Source organism: Capricornis sumatraensis, chromosome 12, assembly GCF_032405125.1.
Source record: "Capricornis sumatraensis isolate serow.1 chromosome 12, serow.2, whole genome shotgun sequence".
Classification (NCBI taxonomy): Eukaryota; Metazoa; Chordata; class Mammalia; order Artiodactyla; family Bovidae; genus Capricornis; species Capricornis sumatraensis.
This window is the reverse complement of record NC_091080.1, coordinates 91,689,708-91,700,976: the sequence shown is the minus strand read 5'-3', so window position 1 is coordinate 91,700,976 and position 11,269 is coordinate 91,689,708. Positions and strand designations below refer to the sequence as shown.

The following is an 11,269-nucleotide window of genomic DNA, read 5'->3' as shown; positions in this document are numbered from 1 at the left end:
GCCGTACAGTGTGGATGGAAGGAGAAGCGTAATGTTATGGCAGAGACGCCGGGCAGACTCTACCCCAGCCGGGTGATCGAGGGCCTCAAGTGGTCTTTCCTCGGTGGCTGTGTCCTTCCTGTCTCTGTGTGTCCCCTTCTGATGAGAACGCCAGTATGATGAGATTACAGCCCACCCTCAGGACCTCGTTTTGAATAATCACCCCCCAAATGCCCTTCTCAGTTCAGTTCAGTTCAGTCGCTCAGTTGTCTCCGACTCTCTGCAATCCCATGAATTGCAGCACGCCAGGCCTGCCTGTCCATCACCAACTCCCAGAGTTCACTCAGACTCACGTCCATTAAGTCAGTGATGCCATCCAGCCATCTCATCCTCGGTCATCCCCTTCTCCTCCTGCCCCCAGTCCCTCCCAGCATCAGAGTTTTTTCCAATGAGTCAACTCTTCTCATGAGGTGGCCAAAGTATTGGAGTTTCAGCTTCAGCATCAGTCCTTCCAAAGAACACCCAGGGCTGATCTCCTTTAGAATGGACTGGTTGGATCTCCCTTCCCAAGTAGGCACATTCTAAAGTAGCTTCAACACATGAATGGGGCTGGCAGGGACACAACTCAGCTATGATAGCTTACTTTTCAAATGTGGGGATGAAACCGTGCATCTTTAAGAACCGGGCTTCCCAGGTAGCTCAGTGGTAAAGAATCTGCCTGTAGTGCAGGAGACCCAGGTTCGATCCCTGGTCTAGGAAGGTCCCCTGGAGGAAGAAATGGCACCCCACCCCAGTATTCTTGCCTAGAGAATCCCATGGACAGAGGAGCCTGGTGGGCTACAGTCCATGGGATCATGAAGGATCAGACGTGACTCAGCGACTGAACAGCAACAAATATTTAAGAACTATCATTAAAACATTTCCATTTTACATCTCAGACGGGATGAACGATACTTTGGGCACATCAGCTCCGAGTCCTTGCTCTTCTTGAGCAGAGCGTTTCCCGAGAGGTACCTGCAGGGCCTGGCGGGCACCAGCCCGCCGAGTGCTCAGACCCTGTGCTTCGTCCTTTCTTTCTTCCTGCGCGTGGGCTTTCCCCATCCCGCCCTTTCCTCTTTCCTTTTGTATCCTCTTCTTGTCAGGCGTCTCATCCCTTGCCTGAAATATATGCATCTGAAGATGTTTGGTTCTTCTAATCCGAGACCTTTTCTTTCTGTGACATGTTATTATACAAACATGTTTTTTTGTTCTTTAAGAGTTAATATACACCAGTAGTTTTAAAGAAATGTCTAGAAAACTCCACGACATTTTTGTTGTAATGTAACCTTCTTTTTTCTTCCCCTTTTTTTACATTGGAGTGTCAATCCAAAGATTCACTATCACTCAGTTTAAGAGGGAGATGGAGGCTGAGGTAGATGGGTGCAATTTTTTCCTTTTGGTACTTTAACTTTTTGGAAATTATGGCTGCAAGAGAGTGTTTTGTACAAAATGAGAAAAGGTGGAAAATTTAAACCAGTCGATCATAATCTAAACTGAGGAAGATCTTAGTTAACTTTTAAAATTTTGTTATATAAATAAATTATATGGGCTTGAGTGAGCTGTAAGATTTCCCTAAACATCTAAAGGATTTTCAAAGAGGGAGAATGTCTGTAATTAAAGTGGTAAATCTTTAAGTAAGCAGTACTTAAATTATGCAGAAGCTCTTGAATAACTTGCTGGAAATAAAACCGAGGCAGAGAGTTAGGGTATAAATATGCATGTTATATATTACATATAATTAATACATATTATATATAATTATACATAGTACATGTTACATATAATTAGTACATGTTATATATTATGTAAAATTATATGTAAGTACATGTATATGCTTTTTTAATTTGGATTGGTATACTTTTGAGACATTAAATATATTAAATAATTTTTTAAACTACTACAAGTGTATTATACATGAGATGACAAAATAGATTAAATATCTTAGAATCATGGAGTTCTAAGGAGGCTTAGCAGTCACATAAGTTCTTACTCAATTTAATAAGAAGAAAACTGAGACGGAGAGAGGTACGTATCTCAGCACTAATAAACGTGTCTGCAAACCTAAATGAGTTCCCTCTTACGATTTTAACAGTCAAGTGAAATGAAGAGAGATGCAAAGAAATTCAACTGGAATACATGACCAATTTTAAGGAGGAAAAATTGGTATAAACATTCCAGTTCTTCCTACTGCTGGACACAGATACTCAGACGTGCTTCGGTTCCATGACGTCAGTCTGTTCTCTGAGGTCAGGCAGCTGTGGGAGATTCCAGATGGGTGCGCGTTTCTTGACAGCTCTCCCGCCAGAGGAAGGCCTGCTTCTCCTTCTCTGGAAACTTGGCTGGCCTGTGATGGCCTTGGCTGACAGAGTGTGGGTGAAAGTGATGCCCTGGTGGTCCATGACTTGCTTTTAAGAGAACTGGCAGTTCCCACATTGACCCTGAGGCCTGAACCTTTGTGTCTGGTGTCCAGCTGCTCTGCTGAAGGTACCATCTAGAGATGCTCTGAATCTGGGGAGTAGGAGAGGGCCCTGCCTGAACTCCTGGCCCTCAGATTTGTGAACTACAATGAAATGACTGTTATTTAAAGCCTCTGAGTTTGGGGAGAGTTTGCTATGCTGTAATGCATAACTGGACTATTTCTGGTTGGACTAACTTAGGAAGAGATTTAACATTAATTTCAGGGAATGACTGTTTTTGCAAAAAACTAAATTGACATAATAGCTTAAGGTGTTGTGATTAAGTCAAATATAACTGAGACATATTCATACCCTTAAGATTCATCCAGAGGCCATCAGATTCCCCTGACACACAGGCACAGGTTTTCTTGTCCTTAAAGTGCTGGAAATAATTGTGCTCTAGTGCCAAAGGATGGATGTTTTCAAACTGTGATGTTGGAGAAGACTTTTGAGAGTCCCTTGAACAGCAAGGAGATCAAACCAGTCAATCCTAAAGGAATCAACCCTGAATATTCACTGGAAGGACTGATGCTGAAGCTGAAGCTCCAATACTTTGGCCACCTGATGCGAAGAACTGACTCATTGGAAAAGACCCTGTTGCTGGGAAAGATTGAGGGCAGGAGAAGGGGTTGACAGAGGATGAGATGGTTGTTTAGCATCACCGAACCAATGGACATCATTTTGAGCAAATTCTAAGAGGTAGTGAAGAACAGGGGAGCCTAGTGTGTTGCTGCCCATGAGGTCGAAAAGAGTCTGACTTGACTTATGGATGTAACAACAGCAACAAGATGTCCTAGCAGCCGAGACTGTGGTTCACAGTCCAGGACCATCAGCTTGATGGGAGCTTGTCAGAAATGCAGGACCTCTGGCTCCATTCCAAACCCCCTGCAAGATTTTAACAAGATCTCCAATTATTCATTTGCACTATAAATATTGAGAAGCACTAATATAAACAGTTTTATTAGACAGACAGGAATTGGTATAAATAAATGTGAGAGGAACATTCTTAATTTTATTGCAGAGTGCTCTTTCTTCTAGAATGTTTGGACTCTGGTTAAACCTAAAAGGAAAGTTGTTCACTTTCATTTTCTGCTTCCTTATTCATTTTCCTCCAATATTGGGTTGTTGTTAAAGGCAGAATTTCTCCAAATCTACAAATATTCAGAAATAGGAAAGTATACTTTCAAACTGGGGCATGCATCATATATGTATTAAAGTTATAGCTTTATTAGATAAGGAATTATATAAAAACTTTTATCAGTTCTTTGAAAATAAGTTCTTTAATAATATTTTACAAGTTAGGCTCCTGGGAAAACAGAGCCAACAAAAATATTATTACAAATGGAATAATTAAACCAGTTCAGGTTTCTGGAGCTGGGAAAAGGAGCAGCAAATTTGCAAAGCATCTAGACAAGAGTAGCTAAATTTATATTAATAAATTTAATATATAAGGTGACTTCCTCTGGGAAAACTGGTAGCCCAGTTGTAGAAACTGAAACTGAAGTGGCTCAGTCATGTCCGACTCTTTGCGACCCCATGGACTGTAGCCCACCAGGCTCCTCCATCCATGGGATTTTCCAGGCAAGAGTACTGGAGTTCGTTAGCCATTTCCTTCTCCAGGGGATCTTCCCAACCCAGGGATCAAACCCGGGTCTCCTGCACTGTAGGCAGATGCTTTTCTGTCTGAGCCACCAGGGAAGACAGCCCAATTGTAGACCTCACACCAAAGGCTTCCTGGTCATATCCCAGGGGATATTCTTTTGACATTTTCCACTGTTGCCACCTACTGGTTAAGAATGAATTTTCTTCTGCTGAGTTTGCTGTTGGATATTCATTGACTTGTATGTTCCTTGCGTACATGCTCAGTTATGTCCAACTCTTTGTGACCCCATGGACTGCAGCCCACCAGGCTTCCCAGGCAAGAATACTGGAGTGGGTTGCCATTCCCTTCTCCAGGGGATCTTCCCAACCCAGGGATCAAACCTGCATTTCCTGTGTCTCCAGCATTGGCAGGCAGATTCTTTTTATCTTTAAATAATTGGGCAGACATAAATTATGTTAGACAGTAGTGTTACAACAAGACACTGTGCTTGTCTTAAAGAGTTCATGGTTTCGTTCAACAGAAAGACTGGGAACCAGAGGGCACAGGAGCTCCTGGGAGAGGCACCTCCTCCACTCTCCGGGGTCAGGGAAGAATTTTCAGAAGGAAGTACAAAGACATGGTTCTAATGCAGGGTCACAGTGTCAAAAAGCCTGTAATGCATGAAAAGAAACTCAGGGAGGAAAAAATAATGGAAATTTATGTGCTTTTTAAATTGTTTAATTTGAGGAATAAGTCTGTTGATTGAGCCCTATTACAGTTTGTAGAAAACACAGAGAAGAGGTGGTTAAATCGTGGAAAGATTTTTGAAAAAGAGATTTTTCTTCATGAGTTATTAAAGATGAGCCATCTATATCCTTTAACAAATGTTTATTAAGCACCAGCTGTGTACCAGAAGAGGTGTTGCAGCTGAGGATTAAATAGTGATCAAGACCGTGAGACAGCTTGCCTTCATGGTTCTTGCAGATTCAGAGGAGAACAGGGGAAAATGAGCAAAGGAATTTCAATAAATTATGAAAGTTTTTGGATTGGGGGAACAGAAGGGTTGGAAAGAGGCTTCCTTGAGGAAGTGATGTCTAAGTTGGGGAAGAGTGATTAACGGGGGTGGGATTTGTGGGCAGAGACAGAGGGTTGCAGGCAAAGAGAACAGGACCAACAGATTCTGTTGAGGGTTTTACTTTTATCCTGAGGCAATGGCAGCTTCCCTGGTGGCTCAGAGGTTAAAGCATCTGCCTGCAATGCGGGAGACCCGTGTTCAATCCCTGGGTCGGAAAGATTCCTTGGAGAAGGAAATGGCAACCCACTCCAGTATTCTCACCTGGAGAATCCCATGGACTGAGGAGCCTGGTACAACCCACAGGGTCACAAAGCGTCAGACAGGACCGAGCAACTTCACTTTCACTTTCACTTGAGGGCAATGGCAAGTCAGGAAGAGATTTTAAAAGGGAAGTGATCGTCAGCCTGGCTTGCTAGAAAATTTCTTTCTGGCTCCACCCTGGAGGACACATTGACAAGGAGTGAGAGTGGGAATAGTGTTTTCGCATGCCTGCTCAATCTCTGACTCTTTGCCACCCCGTGGACTGTAGCCCACCAGGCTCCTCCGTCCATGGGATTCTCCAGGCAAGAATCCTGGAGTGAGATGCCATTTCCTCCTCCAGGGGATCTTCCCAACCCAGGGAGCAAACCCACATCTCTTATGCCCTGCATTGGCAGGCGGATTCTTTACCACCAGCGCCACCTGGGAAGCCAGAAGCAGGGTTACCTGTTTCAAAGCTGTTCATTATTCCTCTCACATTTATTTCCATAAAGTCCCATCCTTCTAATAAAGCTGAACTTTCACTGGGCCCTGGGAGGGGCAGAGGTGTGCCCAGATGCACAGACACCTTCAGCAGGAAAGCTAGGAATGGAGCCGCCACCGTGTGTCCCCTGCTGCGCTCGGCCCTAACCCTGCTCCCTCTAGAGTCCAGTAGCCAATGAGTTGGTGATTGTTAAGGGATACAGGCCAATATGCTAATATTACCAAGTCTTTGAAATGTGTCTCAACCCTCCAACTTCAAGGGACAGGTACTACATTCCCTTCAAGTGCTTATGAGAGATGTCACACGTTCTAAGGTTCTGCTTGGGGTTAGCTAAATTTAAAGAGAAGGGGACGACGAAGGTTGAGATGGTTGGAGGGCATCACCGACTCGATGGACGCAAGTTTGAGCAAGCTCGGGAGTTGGTGATGGACAGGGAAGTCGGGCGTGCTGCAGTCTGTGGGGTCGCAAAGAGTCGAACATGACTGAACAACTGAACTGAACTGAAATTTAAAACACTAGGAGTTATGTTTTCTAAGCTACTTATGAAATTCTCCAATATTATTTTCCAGGCTTCCAAATGAATTTATCTCTCACTTTGGCTCAAAGTTTAGCCATAGCACAAAACAAAAATATGGTTCTCGTTACACATCCCTAAACTCTGTGAAGCAGACATCTGATAACTCCTGGAACAATGGGAAAAAATTTAAATAGATATTTTATATATTTTTCCTAACATTCTGGATAGAGATTATTGATGTTTTATCTCAGTGTCTCCTATTTGTTGAATCATTTTCTCATTTGATACTTAAGTATTTCTAAATAACATGAGAAAAACAGTTTTATGATATTAATAATTTAAATTCACTTAGTTTAAAAATGCAATCTTTTGAATGTCACATTTATCTCACATTCTGCTTTTCATTAAAATATCCCCTGAAGCATGGGTTTTGTAACTAAGAGAGCCTTTACAGTTATTATCATAAATACGAAGAGCCTCACAGTCACATTGGTCTTTTCACAGGCCACATGGCCTTTCCGAGCATTTTAAGATCTCATTTAGTTAGTCACAGAGCCAGCCAGTGAGAGCAATTGCTCAAATGAATATTGGATGACTGAATGCTTTGAGTAATATGTTTTACTTTATTTTGTGTAAATGTGAAATTTTTTCAAACATGGCAAGGTTCATCACCTTCTCTGGTGAGGGGAACAGTTCCTGAGAGTTCCAGCAGGTGGTAGCATAGATTATTCCAAAAGGGCGGAACAGCCTCAAAAAAAAATCCAAGCACCAACATGCTGCTGTTTCTCATTTTACTGCGACTGAGCCAGCCCCCCACCCTTTAATGCAAAAGGAACATGCCTGGACACGCTAACAAGGAAAATAACTTTTCAGTACGGAGATGACATATCATGCTAAACATAATCGTAATTAAAATAGCTAAAATATGTGACTGCTGTGCTGAGTTGCCTCAGTCGTGTCCGACGTGTCCGACTCTTTGCTACCCTGTGGACTGTAACTCACCAGGCTCCTCTGTCCATGGGATTCTCCAGGCAAGAATACTGGAGTGGGTTGCCATGCCCTCCTCCAGGGGATCTTCCCAGCCCTGGGATTGGGCCCAGGTCTCCCGCATTGCAGGCAGATTCTTTACCATCTGAGCCACCAGGGAAGCCCACGAATACTGGAGTGGGTAGCCTATCCCTTCTCCAGGGGATCTTACTGACCCAGGAATCAAACTAGGTTCTCCTGCATTGCAGGCGGATTCTTTACCAGCTGAGGACCAGGGAAGCCCAGCTAAAATATATTGAGGGCTAAATCTATGCTTCCCACTATTCTAAGACCTTAACAAGTATCTTTTATTTATTACTCACACCAGTTTGTCTGTGGTTATTATTAGTCTCCATTTCAAAGACCAGGAAACTGAGGCAGGGCCAAGCTTTCATAGCTGCTAAACGAAGGAGGTAGGATATATAACCAGGCAGTCTGGCTCTAACATCCAGTCTTTGAACCACTTTATCATGTTTAATTGTGGGATCTGCAATCCCTTATGAAAATCCAAAGTATTAGGAAAAATACGATGAGTTTTCAGAAAAGAGACCTGAGTATTAAATGCATGCTAAGTCGCTTCAGTCGTGTCCGACTCTTTGCGACCCTATGGACGATAAACCACCAGGATCCTCTGTCCGTGGGATTCTCCAGGCAAGAATACTGGAGTGGGTGGCCATTTCCTCCTCCAGGGGATCTTCCCAACCCAGGGAGGGAACCCCCATCTCTTAAGTCTCCTGCATTGGCAGGCAAGTTCTTTACCACTAGCACCCTGGTCATTGTTAAAAGATGGAGAAATTACTAGGTTATTAAGGAGTGACACAGTAAGAAGTAAAGACATGAATGAATAAAACTAGAAGTCATTCAAGCAGGAGAGAAAACGGGTTTCAAGGAGCCCAGCAGTTAACGGGATGAATCAGAGCAGCCTGCTGTCGGGCAAAGAGGTAGCGTGTGAGGGCAGGAGGAAGCGGGGAAATTCGTGTGGGCACAGAATGTGTCACAGGGCCCACAGGGCCGTGGAGAAGGCTCTGGGTCTGGAGCATCGCCCGGGGAGTCCAGCCTTACTGTGTCCTGTGCTTCACGCAGCCCATCTCATTCCAGGACGAGGCCTGCATCCCCTCCATCTGTGCCGTAACTAGGTTATATAACCCCGCGTGTGGGAACAGGACAGAGTGACAGGGTGTGCTTACCCATACTGTTTCCTCGGTGTGTCATTGGGAAGAGTAAGGAGATTTACACGTGCGCTTTGGCTGAATATTTCTGTCTAGTTCATCCCTGTCCTATCTGCTGGCATCTTTCCCTGAACCCTTATTCTGCCACGTTGCTGTTGTTCGGTCACTCGGTCGTGTCCAGCTCTTGGTGGCCCCCTGGGCTGCGGCTCGCCAGACGTCGCTGTCCTTCACTGCCTCCTGCAGCTTGCTCAGATGCATGTCCATCGAGTCGATGATGCCATCCAACCATCTTGTACTGGCTACCCTCTGAATCCATCCCTCACTTTATCCTTCTGTGCGTTTATCTTGTTTTCCCCAGTCTGGAGGAGGCGCACCTCCCAGGCTCCTTTCAATAATGGTTATTGGACTAATGTAAACAGTGAGCAGAGCAGAGGCAGGACGCAGGGGTTGGAGAAACAGGTAGGGGTTTGTCGGAGCGGCTGGGTGAAGAGCAGCTCGCACTTCAAAGCAGTGAGATGCAGTGTCTTCTCCCGACATCGTCCTTTCTGGCGTCACCACGATTTCTCTGACTGGACGGTGAATTCCTTTCAGAGGTGAGGCCACATTTTGTTTACCTTCAAGGCCCTCCTACCTCAACCTTATCTGCTAACACCTCACTCCGGAGTTTGTGCCCAATGGGAATTGGTAAGTGGTCTTGGAGAATGGAATGGGGTGAAGTCTGTATGGAATCTGTCTTATCTTGGCTAGACCCAACCACTTCTTACCCAGATTTCTTAGTAGCCCTGGGTCAACAAGGAGCTGAAATCAAGCAGAGATTCTTTTCTATTTGTTAATTTGGGAGAGAGAATGTGTGTGCATGCTAAGTCACTCAGTCGTGTCCAACTCTTTGCGACCCTATAGACTGTGGCCCACCAGGCTCCTCTGTCCATGGGATTCTCTAGGCAAGAACACTGGAGTGGGTTGCCATGGCCTCCTCCAGGCGATCTTCCCAATCCAGGGATCAAACCCACATCTCCTGAAGCTCCTGTGTTGTCAGGCAGGTTCTTTACTGCTGAGCTACCAAGGAAGTCCAGGAGAGAGAATAATCAGCTACAAAATATGGCCGTGAGGAGAGGAGACAGGTGGTCACAGCTGGCAAAATAAACACACTCGGGAACGCTCTACAGGCTCCCATCTGAGCCAGGAGGTATGCTCTTTCAGTCCCAGGCTTGAAGAGAAACTAAAGCACCCCCAGAGTGAGAGGTCTGTCCACGTGTAGCACAGCTCGGGTCCAGGCTGGAAGCAGAGTTGAGTGGGATGATGGTCCTCTTGGAGAAGGGCTGTCAGAAGCTGAGCAGGACTCAGGAGAACCCAGCTATTCACCGAGGCCACCTCTTAATAGCGTGGCAGCTGGGATCTCAGCATGTGCATTTTGTGGGGGACATGGCTTTCTGTCCACAACACGCACCATGGGGGGTGGGGGGGCCCGCCCTTGGGGAGCCTCTGCTTCACGCTTACTCCACGGTGAGACCTCTGGGGGATGCTTCTCGTGCCCCACCTTGTTCAATGGTGATTAATTTTTTTCTCTCGACTCATGTGAGTTCTTCCAGGCCAAGTGCCATTCCTCTAACAGTGCTTGAATATTCTGAGATGAGTTTATATGTCCTTTAAAACTAAATAAAAGGGTAATTATAACTAAAACACGCTAAGCAAAATGAAGCCACTGATAATACCACCAGAAAAGAGCCACAGTGCTCATGGGAGGTGCAAAACTGACACGTATGGTATGTCTCTGGCAATGCCTTTTTTCACCTAAAAGTGTTTTATGCTGACAGCACCGGATCTCCTGATCAATACAGAATAACATTGAGAGTAGGCTCACAGAAACTTTACCAGAATACTCAGAAGTATTCTTATCGAAAATTTGTTCATAATCAGATCTCTATATCTAACTTCCAATTTACAGGATATACAGGAATTGGAGAAAAAAGTTAAATGACAAGAATGCAATCAGCAAAATTGAGAATATGGGCAATTTTACATAAAAAAGGCTCCTTTTTTATTATAAATGAATATGAGAAAAAACAGAGATGAAATTGTTATAGATTAAAAGAGACATCAACAAAATACAAAGTTTGGGCCTCATTTACATCTAAATTCAGAAGGCATTTTTTTTTAGGCATTTGAATATAGACTTCATATTAGATTATATTAAGTAATTATTGCTATTTTTATGATAACAGACTGGTGTTAAACTAATTAAGTGTATCATATCTACTGGTAATACATGATGAAATATGTACAGACGAAATGATACAGTAATTGGGACTCACTAACATATTCTAGCAGATTCTTGTGTTTCCAGCTATGAGGGACTAGACTTCAGCAAAGCAAACCTTCTGTATCCTCTGAAATTAGAAAAGAATTAGAAAAGCGACACCTAAAGCAATACTTCTCACCTACCTCCCCAGCCCTCTGCCAAAGAAAATCTGTTCAGCGACATCAGAAAGCAGCCAGGGCAGCTAGACTCGAGGGTCCGAGACAGCAAGAGAAGAGAAAGTCGAGCCTGACCTTCGCTGCGTTTCCCCAGAGGCGTTTGCTGATATTTAAAATAAGCTGGACCAGGAGCTGAGAAACCAAGGAGAGATCTGAGCCGAGAGCAGTGACTGTGCGGAGTTTGGCCATGTCACAGCAGCGGGGGAAAT

General features: G+C 44.3%; 1 non-coding gene across 1 annotated transcript; it reads left to right on the top strand.

Annotated features, from left to right (window-relative positions):
- The first annotated feature begins 667 nt into the window (after positions 1 to 667).
- TRNAY-GUA (transfer RNA tyrosine (anticodon GUA)) lies at positions 668 to 738 on the top strand. The gene has a single exon. It is a non-coding gene; the product is annotated as a tRNA-Tyr (tRNA).
- Positions 739 to 11,269: the final 10,531 nt, after the last annotated feature.